This window comes from Oreochromis aureus, linkage group 3, assembly GCF_013358895.1.
Source record: "Oreochromis aureus strain Israel breed Guangdong linkage group 3, ZZ_aureus, whole genome shotgun sequence".
NCBI lineage: Eukaryota > Metazoa > Chordata > Actinopteri > Cichliformes > Cichlidae > Oreochromis > Oreochromis aureus.
Window position 1 is genome coordinate 15188744 of NC_052944.1, and position 12816 is coordinate 15201559.

Sequence of the window (12816 nt, forward strand, 5' to 3'; positions counted from 1 at the left end):
GATATAATTTTCCTGTTTTAATGAGAGAGGAGTATTCACATCCAGCACGGTCTGGGTGAGGCTACTGACAGGAACTAGAAATGTGGAAGCTTTCACTGATGGGTGCATTTAAACCATTACTGAGTGGATTCATCATTGTCTGAAGCTGGGGGTGTTGAAAACAACATTTCTTTTGGTTTACAAGTACTTTGTTCCACATTTTGATTAAAAAGAAATGGATTACCAATGACTTTTTGGTCTTGCCAATTAATTCTGTTAAAAAGGGGTGAACTAGAAGTTGTTTTGCATATAGATTTAAATTGAATTTGTCATTTCATTTGGCTCCAAGGGGTTTTAGTTTATTACCGGGATACGTGGCTCAATGATCAGACTTAATTTAACCTGGAAATATCAGCGCATTAAAGAAAGAGCCATCTCGGAATTTTCTTAATTTTAAGTTGTATTATAGTGTGCAGCATATATTTCAGGATCACCTTTAAATTGGCCTTGCAGGACCAAACATCTAATCTGTTTTTAAATACCATCCTCATTAGATGGCATTCTCACGTTCATTACTATTCACCGTGAAAATGGTGTGAGAAGAGTGGCCATGAAGGGGCTTGTGACCTTTCCATTTCAAGGACTTTCCATCTTGTTTCTACTCCATATTTTTCCTCTTCAGCTCCACCCTGCAATTCTCAGAAACCTTCCTCCAGCCCACCACTCATCTTAACAATAATGTACATATTTCACACACCCTGATTCCCTCTTCATAGAGCACTTTTCAGCCATTTTATTAATTTCCTTCTCCATCGGTTTTATCCCGGTCTCTTTTCCTGTCATCCTGCACCATTTACGTGTGATTTTGAATGAGGAAACATGATGGACAACAGAGGGATGCCTCACCACCACCATGCAATGTGAATGAAATAAACACATTCAATAAAGAGAGGAATGGGACATAAGAGGAACTTAATAAATTATTGCTGGACAGCCGTGACTGGTCGGAGGCGGAGCAACACAGTAAAAGGTGAAGGGCACGAGGATGAAAGTTATAGGTTGTAATTCACTTGAGGTGTCCGAGGAAAGTCGGGCAATTGGCTTTGAGAAATGACGACATTGAAACTTCTGCACAGGGTTGGAGCTGATACAGATAACCAATCCAAATATTTGAAACCTATGTGGTTGTAGCACAGAAGGTGATGGAGGATTTTCAGCAGTGCTGTGTGTCAGTAGGAAAGGGCTGGAGCCACACACTTCTTCCATAAAGCACCAAAATAAACTGTCCTCTACTTGGATTAAAAAAAATTCTTCATGTTAGAAAAGCATAAAAATTTCAAAAAACAAAGGTGGGATATTTAATGTTGGAGGTAAAAAGGGAATAGCACCACATCAGAGGCTATTTTTCTCATCTGTATGTAAAGAGCAAAGTGAAGCAAAACCAAGGTAAATACTTGGCTCACATTTGCAGTGCTGTTCCTTAGCTTTCTGGGGCTGTTCACCGTGCGCGTGTGTGCTAAAGCAAACAAAACAGGGAGGAAAAATTGAACTTTGATAATAATGGATAGCAAGATTTGAACCTGAACTTCAAAATCAATAGGCAGTGTTTTATTTATTATAGGAATGAAGTCATTAGAGTTTTTCTGGGGCTTCTAGTTACTTTTCTCACCAGTATGGTGCCATACTTGCACCAACATATTCACCCCCAGGCAAGTTTCTGCCCTGAATAGATTTAATAGATGTGTTGCCAGGGAATAATGGATATACTTTGTTAAAACAAATCCCATCCAGAACTACCACGGCTGCATTTTCATTGCAAGAAGTTAAAAATTGTATTGGTACATTTTTTAATAAGTTCAGTAAATTATGCCTTTTAGATTTTTTGGAAAACAACATGTAGAAGTTAAATTTGGTTAAAAACAATTGATATTCAGTGAACCTTTACAATATTAACCAGCTTCATGCAACACAGCAAGGTTAGTGTTTAATTGGCACGGTGTGGATATACCACAGAGGTCTGCACGCACTGAGTCGTATTAAAATCTCACAAGTCTGACTTGTATTTTTCATGTCAGCTCTTAAATAGAATTTCCTTCAGGTGTTGACTACCTGCAATATATACAGTTTCCCTAAACTACTGTTTTCTCTTCTTCTCTCGGTTCATATTCTCCATAAGATGCTTTGCTTATGCACCATTAAAACATTGGAGGAAGCAGAATGAAAAATATGCTAATGCCTTAGCTTTAGGGGAGCGTAGCCTGGAGCAAGTAAAATGGTGTTTAGGCATAGGAGGCACAGAGGAGAGGTTCATAGAGGGAGAAATAAAGTAAGGTGTGAGCGAGGGGATGAGGAGTGATGGATGCCGTAGTGCAAGCTCGGCAGCAGCCCCGTCGACAGAGTGACTGGGAGGAATGGACTGCCTGCTTTGGAAGGCGAAGGGGGGAGAGTATTAAAGCAGCACCTTGACATTTTGTATTTTAATCTATTTTTCTTCAGCAGATGCTCTTCACATTCGGTGTGTTTGCGAGTCTTGTGGCACGTAAACGCTGTGATCAGTTTAGCTTTGTGAGATATGAAGGTGATTCTAAGAAGCACAAGTGGAAAAACCTTTACTCCCGTAGTGTGATAAGTGGATGATGAAAGACTATTTACTGAACCCTGAAATCACGTTACGGCGGTAAAATAAAGATGGTGGAAATATGGTTTTGTTGTTCACAGCGGGGGGAAACAGTAGGGGTGAGTTTGAGCTTGCTTCATAGTATGCTGAGGTATTGAAGCGAATGATTAACATGTGATCTAAGGGAGCAGCGATCACCCTTCTTTCATCTCGGCGTTTATCTGCTGATCCATCTTCAGAGTTGCTCCATTGTGCTCGTGTCTTTCTTTCCTCTTTAACTCTGTCCTCCTCCCCTTGTCAACGGTGCCCTTTTCTCCCAGTTTCCCATTGTTTCCACATTTGCTCTCAATCCATTACATCCAACCATCAATCTTCCCTCATCCTTTCATCCCTTCACCTTTAACGTCCCTTAACCTTTAACATTACCAACAATCTATTCCATTCCTTTTCTCACATTTGTCTTTCCCATCTTCGTCTCTGCAAAAAGGTAGCAAGTAACAAGGCCAAGTCCTGCTGTTCTCCTCTCCTCCCAGTGTTCATTTTATTCAACCTCCTCCTGTTACTCAGAAACTCATTTTACATCTTCCTCTTCCTCTCACTCGCTCTGCCTCCACTCTGTCCTTCCTTCCTCCCGTCCTGCTGTCATGTCCTGCTCGGCGTACTAAACCAGGGGAACAGAAAACCCTTAATGGAGCAATACCAGACTACTTCATCTTCTCCTTCTTCATTCATTGTCCCATTAGTCATAATGTGACGATCAGATGAGGATTTAACTGTCCTCCCATACATCACTTGTCTTTTCTCTTCGACGTGTCAACCAGCATTACTCACATCTGTGTCTCCACTTCCACCCCCCCAACAGCATCCTTCTCTTGTTTGTTTCTTTTAATGGAACACATTTGCATGCGTCCCTCAGCGTATTTGATGCATTTAAAAATGCTGCTGCCTGTGCACGGGTCTACAGGCCTGTGTGTGCCGGTGTGTGTGTGCCTCGTTCATCCGAGGAGCAGTCTTGAGTTTGAAAACAGGTTGAGTCCTAATTAGAGGAAGTGTATTTGTCTTGCCTATCATCATAAAAACACCTTCAGCTGCACACCATAAACAGACCGGCTCGATCTTATTGGCAGTTTCATCACTATTATCTTTCATTTTCTTCCCTGCCATTAACAGAGCCGTCAGTCACCGGTGTAATCACTGGTGACTGAACTTGGTCTTTTAGAAGTTTGAACTCCTGCTTAAAAGTGCTGAGTTTTGACTGTTGATCGATTTCCTATGTGCTGTTTTTATTTATTTTTGTGATTTTGGGCTGTCCCAGATTTTAAAAAAAGTGATTAACATAAGAGGAATTTTGACAGTATGTTTTCAAAACTGTGGTCCTGCATTACACTGTGAAAGAGGCTCAGAGTTGGCTCTTTAAAAATGCAGGTATCTCACTGGGTCATCTCATCATGCCTGCTACCATTACCTGCAGTAGTGTGAAAGTCTTGGAAAAATAGGTGCAGTGAGTTTATTTGAGCATGTAGAAACACAAACGAATATAAGGCAAAGACGGTGTGGGTGTAATTCAAAGTCAATATTTGGTATGACCACCTGTATTCTTCAGGCTCTACATGCTTGTTGGACATTCAGAGCTCCCCTTTCGATGCTCGATGCCATTTTATTCCGTTTTGTCAGATAATCCCACACTGGTTCAATAAAGCTGACATTTTAACATTTCAGCACTTCATCAGACCCGTTGCCACTGATTTTCAGTCCAGTTCTTGTATGATTTGGCACACCCCGTTTCCCTGCCTCAAGAATGGCTTCCTGACAGCCACACGTCCACTGAGACAGTTTCTGATGAGGCTTTAGTGAACAGTAGCTGGATCAACTGGAGGGCCAAATGCCTCTCCAGGTCCTGTCTCAAGTCTCTATTGGATTTTTTTTTCCCCCCCCTTGTTTCTTATGAAAATGACTTTCAGATGCTTTAGATGGCTTTTAGTGCTGCCACTGTACAGCATGCCAAGTTTTTAGTTAATAGCTGAATACTTTTATTTTAAGCTTGTCTCTAAATTCAACTAAAGAAATGGAAACAAATGTCGTTGTGACAGGCTTTCAGTAACAAAGTGCCTTAAGATGCAAACTTGGGTGTTAAGGTGCAACACTAATCAAACAAGTAAAAACAGAAACACTGAAAATGGTCAGCTACAAGGACTGGACTGCACATGTGAGGAAGCAGCCAATGTCCAAAGGAACCCTTTGCACAGACTTTTGTACAATACTGTATTCAGCCCAACCAGCAGATGTGCATTCAGGAAAACCCAGATGAGTTTTTCGAGAAAAAACTTTGTACAGTTCATCCAGCTGCCGTTGAAGAGAACAAGCAAAGGAAGTGTAGCTGTTTGTCATACCTATTTATTAATACTGTGCAGTTAATGTTATTATCGTACAGTCTATATATGCGAACGCCTGACTTTTGCATCCTTGTTTATTGAATCCAGTGTAGCTTGTATTAAACTTCTGAGACTGCTGAAATTTCATAATCTTTAGATGCCTTAAGGATGCTATAATGCAATTTTAGCTAGCTTGAAAGTTATTAGTCCAAGTCTGGTGTAGGGCTTTGCAGTCTACTTGTGGTGTGAAAGAAAAACGAACCAATCACAAGGCTGTGTGAGTAAATGAAATTAAACTGCTAAACTAATACCCACAGTGACACATAATGATGTAACCTTGGCGGTCTGTGCGCTCATAACTAAAGGACTAGCAGTATTTTCCATAATGGTAGTAAAAAGTGTCGAGGTCAGCATTTGTCTATAAAAAGCTGTTTGTCACCATTACTGGTAATGATAATGGTAACCCTATTATTTTATATGCAGATTAAAGTCATTCCTTCGCAGAGAGACGAACACATTTGGTGCAGTAAACCATGTCATGCACTTATTAGTCAGCAGGATGTGATTTTCCCACACATGCAGTATGTAGATGTGATGATGCAAGATCACATCTACTGTCCAGTGACTTCACGAGAGGAGACGTCTCTTTTGGTTTCCTATAGCACTATACAAGAATTACACATAAAGCAAGAAAACAGAGTAAGGGACACGTTCACATTGCCCCTTGTTAACACCCCCGACCCCTGACCAGAACACCAGAAACGCAGACCTGCAGGAGGGCAAACCAGCAGCACTGTGGCTACAGACACGCATGCAGCCCTACAAGATGTAATTTCCCCAGAAAAAAGGCTTTGACCTTGAAGGTCGTGGGTGGGGTGATTCCTCCCATGTGAGCGGTGTCTACACAGGCGGAGTTTGTTGTATCGCTGTGTGAGATGTTTTATCATATTTATCCTTTTTTTTTTTTTACAAAAACAGGTTTTTGTATCTCCTGCATTGAATGCAGCATTTTCCCACCCTCCCTTTCCCATCTTTGCCTCTCATCACCATGGTAATTATAGGCCCATACCAGCCTGTATTTTTACAGAGTGACATTTCTCCCGTTCTTTTATTAGTTTACCCTCGACTGAATTGTCTGCTCATCCATTTGGTGTGCCTCGCTCTGTTTCTCTACCTCTTTCTCATCTCTCCTCTTTCTATTTGTATTTTTCACTGCTAATTTTTGTTCATCAAAGCCAAATATTTGCTTATAATGTGCACGGAAATGATCATGTTGGCAAATCCTTTTAATGATTTGACAAAAACAACTGTGGAACATGTTGAGAGACTGTCGGTGTTTGTATTTGAGTCATGAAAGTCTCAGTGAGCAAAGTTTCTTACTCGGCTGCTGTAGCTCATTCAGGAGAAATCTATTTTCATTCAAAGACCAAAGCTTATTGAAATTGGGGAAATATGCATGAGCGAACATCGTGAAATGCTTTGTCACACTCCCAATTTTCAGTTAAACTGCTCCAGATTCCAGGTGTCAAAGAAAATCCCGACTGTTATGGATAGTCGATGGCATCGATTTTTTTTTTTTTAAATCGTTGCCGTTCCTCGGTAGTCTTCAGTTTCCAGCGACAAAACTCCTCCCAGCAGTAAGAGCATTTGTGATTATCTGGTTCTCTTTTTTTTTTTTAAATGTTACAATGAGACAAATTAAATAATTCTTGTTAGCAAATTGGTCTGCCGACAAAGTGAGGAGTAAGTGGATACATCTCGGAGGAATAAAGGAAGCAACAAAACAAATGAGTTTTCAGGCATAAATCCCACCACTCAGACATCATTAGGAGGAGTGATGAGAAAACGAAGCACGAATTAAACGCTCAACAAAAGGTGTAGTATATCAGCAGAGGAATGCACATCTACAAGCTGTTGCCCCTGCTATGTACACAGTGGATTCTGAAAATATTCAGACTTGAGATATGTTGTAGATTGTAATTTTATGTTTCAATAATTAAATCTTTGCGTCCGTCTTCACTCTGGTGGAGCCCAGGAAGACGAGCCGCTGCCTTTTCATTGTAGCTGTTGGGGATAATGAAGAATTGATGACGGTGAAAACATGTTTGTTTTTTTTTTGTTTTTTTTAGAAAGTTAGTTTAGAAGCAGCTCTTCGTCTGTTGATAGGATTGATCTGTGGAGACTGTATAGAGGCCGTATTGAGTACCGTGAAGTCATTTTCATGTTCAAGAAACCAGTTTGAGATGATTTAGTGTGGCTATAAAGGGATGAACACAGTCAGCAAGAGTACTCGGAGGCTGTGGCATCTCAATGCTCACCTGGTACTAAGATTTAACTAAGCGTTAGCCCATCTTCACATTATGAAGGCATAACACATCAAATCTGCTCCAAGGTTTGTGTGTTCAGAGATGCTCTTCTACATACCCTGATTGTAATAAGTGGTTACTTGAGTAGGGGTCAACCCTTCTATCAGCTTGAAGCAGTCTAGCTATTCTCCTTTGACCTCTGACATTAACAAGACGTTTTCTGCCGCTTACTGAATATTTTCCTTTTTCCCTGATCATTCTCTGTAACCACAGAGTTGGTCATGTGGGAAAATCCCAGTAGATCAGCAGTTTCTCGAATACTGAGACCAACGCGTTTGAACATGGCATTGTTGTTGGTGCCAAAGTTAAATCACCTTTCCTGCCCATTCTGATACTCAGTTTGAGTTTTAACAGGCTGTATTAGCCATGTCAACATGCCTACATGCATTGATTTGCTGCTATGTGATTTCCCTAATTAGACATTTGCATTAATGAGCAGTTGAGCAGGTGTACCTAACAAAATGTCAGGTGAGAGTGTATCCTAACAGGAACCCCAGCTACATTTCTCTCCATATTTTCTACCAGTCTGACTCTGTGTGGTAGTTGCATCCCTTTCTCCTTTATACTACATCTTTCTCTGCTCCCACTGCATCTTTTCCCTTCTATTACCCCTTTCACCCTTTCCCCTGGATCCATTTCCATCTGCCCTCCTCACTTCCTACTGTCACTATCAGGTTTCCCCCCTGTTTTCTGCGTCTGTGTTTATGTATGTGATCTAGACTGTACATGCAGGTGTGTGGGAGTGTTGGTGTGCAGCACGTTCAGACGTAGATGTGCTGCATGCACACAGGTGTGTTGGTGTGTCTATAATTGAAATTCCCCGCTGTTGACAAGCCTTCTTGCCGTCTCATATTCCTGTCGTTTATGTTGTTTTTCCAGCTGATCCTCCCTTTCCTCCCTCTCTCCTAACTCCTCTCATTTATCATTCCTCCTGTTTTCTATCTACTCTCGCTATCACCCTCCCATCTCCTCTCTTCAATTTCATATTTTCCTTTACACCAGTTTTCTTTCTAGTTATTATTCACTCTTTCTCTGTCATTTCTCATGTTTTCCCCCCTGTGCACCTGCTTCGTGTCTCTTGCTCTTCTGTTAGTTGATTTTTTTCAGTTTCACATTTCTTTCCATGTTTTCTTTCACCTTCTATTTTTGCCTCTTCCCCTCTCATACCTGATTTCCACCTCCTATTCTTTCTTTTGCACCTCACTCTCATGTCACTCATTAGTTTTTGTAGATTTCCCCCCAGTTTCTCTCCTTTCATCTAATTTTTACATGCTCGTTCTGTTATTTTTCTTATCCCCTCCTCTTTTCATTTATTTCTACATCTTTTAAACACTTCTTTCTAAATCCTTCCACTCATTCTCCCACCTTTCATCCCCTCTATGGAAATCTTTTCCTTATTTATCACTTCTTAGTCCCCCGCTCCTCCATCTTACTTGCTCCTCCCTTACTCGTTTGTCTAAACCGGATTCCTCCCTTTTCTCCCTCCTCCTTTTGTGCACACCTGGTCTCCCATTCACTCTATTCACAGTATACTTCATCTCTTTGCTCCTTAACACTGCACTATTTGTCATTTTGTTTTTCTTCTCATGCCTGGCTGTCATTTCCTCTCTCGTCCTTTTGTTTTCAATGTCTTACTTTCTCTCTGCACTCTGGATTCACAGCTCTTATCTGTGTTCTTTCTCAGTCTTACATTTTATATGGAGGATGCTTGCATGTGTTCACACGTCTAGTATTAATATAATACAATACTGCATGGTTACATCGAGTGCCGTGTCTGTACTGCAGTATTGAATCAATACTTCAGGAAATACTTACAGGAAATCAGTACATTAGGAAAGGCTTACCTTTACATGTTTCCCACAGTGTGCATATTGAAAGTGTTTAATTTAGCAACAAAAATTTGTTTCTCTTTAGTTGTTTCCCTTTTTGCGTCGGCTGCGAGGGGAATGGAGTAACTGAAGTACTCTGGAAGTAGTTTTTTGAGATTATTGTTCAGGCACTTTCTCCTGGAGGACTTCATAATGTTAGAGCTTTCTGATGCTTAACTTCATCTTGTTATTTATAAAAAAAACATAATTCCCACAATTTGATGTAATTTGTTCTTTCTTTAATCTTCCTGCTGTTACCGTGTTATTGAAAGGCAGATCTGTTTGTTGATTTCAGACAAGCTCATTTGTTTGTGCAGATGAAACATTACTGAAGGATGCTCGAGTTCATTGGGACTAAATTTGAGGAAGTTTTCATTTTTACCGAAAAAGTTGCGACTGACCCTGTAAAAGATGTTTGTTTAAAGACAGATGGAGACAGTTGAGTTTTTAATGAGGGGATAAGATCAGCCTTAGTAGAAAAGCAAACTCTAAAATGGCATCAAATGAGAAATTACACCTACACTCGGTGTTCTTCAGTGATTATCCACTTCAAATGAGCGTTTCTAGCACCTCAGAAGAAAAGAGGGGCATTATTGTTTCTTTAAGACTTCAGTGACCTAAAACTTGATGCTTTTCATTAGAGGATTTTGAAGCTGTGTAATGATAAAATACCCAGCCTCCTTCTGAAACACGACTGTTTCTGTTGGTTTTAAATGACAATAAAATCAAGATTGTTCATTTCTTGAGTGAATGTGCGTAAGATTAAAGACAACTACTAGCTTCAAGTGTGGTGAAGCACATTTATTCATACTTTGACTGGGGATGCATGGAACAAGTAAACCAGGTGTCTTCATTAGTCATTTATCACAAGGCCTACTTTCAGTTTTCCAAAGCAGAATAGCGATAATAAGCCAGCTGAATCACAGTGGGTCTGCATTCACTAATATGTGCATGAAAATGTTCTTTATGCAAAAAAGAAGTGCAAAAAATGACCATAAGTCATGAAACGTGCAATGGTCAGTTTAGGTTTTGCCACCATGTGTATGTTGGTGAATCCAATTCATTAGCAATCAACAGGCTTATGTGTGCACCATTTCTCTATGTATGGAAATAAGCTAACCGCACGATGAAAATAGTGTAAGAGAATCCCACAAACCAAAAACATGAGAAAGTCCAGCTGAGGAAACAGAAATCTGTCTGAGGAGGAATGAGCGAGGAGACACAAAAGACGAGACTCGGGCTGAAATAACGCAGACGTTGAACGGTGTTTAACCTTCGATGCTCAAGTAAAAATAGAAAAGCTTTGTACATCAAAGCTGATATAATGAAAAGAGATAAGAAGAAACAGGTGGAGGAACAGAACCACCTGATCTGTCAGCCCAAGATAAGAAACTCGAGGCAATTATTGGAAAACAACCATATCCTCCAGCATCAGTGGGATTGGAAATGAGAAGCTAGACTTTGTGTGATTACATTCAGTAACAATGGTAGTCATATTTATAAATAAGATAATGCCTGCTAGTGTGTGTTGAAGCCTACATTATGCTTTTGAGTCTGATTTAAAACTGATTTTTCTGAAAATGATAAGCAACCAAAAAGAAATCACGGAGTATGAACAAATTCTGATAAGATAATATTGATGAACCTCAGGTTTGTACATGAACTCACTGTTTGTGAATGAGGCCCAATATTAATCTGACCTCATTTTCTTGGGCAAAGTCACAACTTTTAATTGGTATTGTTGACAGCAGCCGCGTGCTTCCTCTGAGAGCGTGGCTACTGAGTTGGACTGGCAGACAAGTGATTCTTTGCATGCTAATTGCAAAGCAGAACAACTGAAGAAGGCTCTCAGGATTATTTTCTCTGGTAGCCATCCTGAAAGTCCCCTGCGTCCTCCAGGGGCCCTGCATTAGCATGACAGGAGTCTGAGCACGCCTTTGTTTCTCGAACATTGAAATGAGCTGGCATATTATAATGCAGAGCCGGTGTCGGTGTCTGTCAGTGCACTGGCTTGCACATCATTCAGGTGCCTTTTTCTTTTTTGGGGGCTGAAAAGGAGGCTTGCACTGAAATAACGGAGTATGTTGAGTAGTTAAAGGATGAAACTTCCTCCAGTTAGCTGGAACTGCGGCCGAAATATACCACAAATTTCCCAGAACACATGACATGATTATCACATATCGCTCAGCTTGATTATGGAGATGCTATCTATTAGTAATGAATAGATGAGTGCACTGAGTATAGATGATGTGCATGTTACTAATGAGCGTAGTTGAATTTTCAGTTCCTCGGACACCAAAACGGTTGAGCTGATCCTGCCATGTGAATCTGGTACAGCATCTTTTCTTCAGTGTTGTTTATCCCAGACATCAGATTTGGATCTGCCGACCAACCCATCAACACCCCCCTTTCTCTTTACTTAATCTGCACTGCAGGCTGTTCATATCTACTCTTTATATTCATCCCACCTCTCCCACTTGCTGCATTTCTGTCCCCCACTCTTGTTCAGTTTTGCTCTCTTCACACATCCCCATCCTTAGAGTTACTCAAATTCTAGTCCGGACCGTCTTTACTCCACAGCTCTCACACTGTAGATTTTGAACTTAAAGCATTTAGTTTCAGGTCTTTGATTTCTCTGGGCTTTTTTATTCCTCTCCCTCTTGACATGCAGAATATGCGTTAGACTTTTCAGCGCACGTGTCCTACATAACTGCTGCCTGGTTGTTGTCAGTTTGTACATGTCGTCTTGTCGGATGTCGTTTACTTCCCCCCCCGTCCTTTGTGTTCAGTGGAGTGCCACGGTGTGCACTTGCAAGTTTAGTGATGCATCTACATCCCTGTATGAGTTTCTCCTTGTTTCTGCATCGGTATGTATGTCAGTGTGTGTGTGTTTGCATGTGTGAGGGTGGTTTTATCAGCTCTTGCAGATGGCCCCAGTCTCTCATCCATCGTTCCACTGAAATGAAGAGCCCTCTGAAGAGTAAAGGCAGAGAAGAAAGGAATGGACAGACAGACATGGAAAGAGTGAGGGGGCGATGACGCATGGAGTTAGCGGGTGGAGTGGGGGGAAGCATGTTTTGAAACGGCAAGAGGTAGAAATGAGAAGAGGATGATCAAAAGATGGACAGATTTGGAGAAGTAATGCAGAGAGTTAGATCACCAGAAGGGACTGTTTACACACCCTACAGTGTTTTGTGTAAAGTGAACATCTAAGAGCGTGTGATGGGGTGTGTGTGAGCTCATAACATGACTGCATGGATGTGAATTGTACCCAACTTATTTGATACTGCACCAACAGACTCGTTGGCTTCAAGCTGCATACGTCTTGATTTTTCCTTCGTGTGGGCCTTTGGAAGTGAATTTTTCCTGTTGCTAATGTACAGCTCGCTGTAAAGGCTTGGTCACATAGCTAGAGGTGTGCGTGCACATTTGTGTGTGACAGTTGGCTTGCATTAAAAAGAGGCTCTTCAAATCGCCACGGGATAAGCAGTGTTTATGATGCGCTACCCGCAGGAGAGAAAATAAACAGAAAAGAGACGGAAAGCCAAGAATAAATAGAATAAACACGCGAGGAGAGATGAGGTGAAGGAAGTGAGTTTGTGCTGCACCGAGAA

General features: G+C 41.0%; 1 protein-coding gene across 2 annotated transcripts in view; it reads left to right on the forward strand.

Annotated features, from left to right (window-relative positions):
* pcxb (pyruvate carboxylase b) overlaps nucleotides 1-12816 on the forward strand; it is a 282068-nt gene that overhangs the window by 92641 nt on the left and 176611 nt on the right. The window lies entirely within an intron of this gene.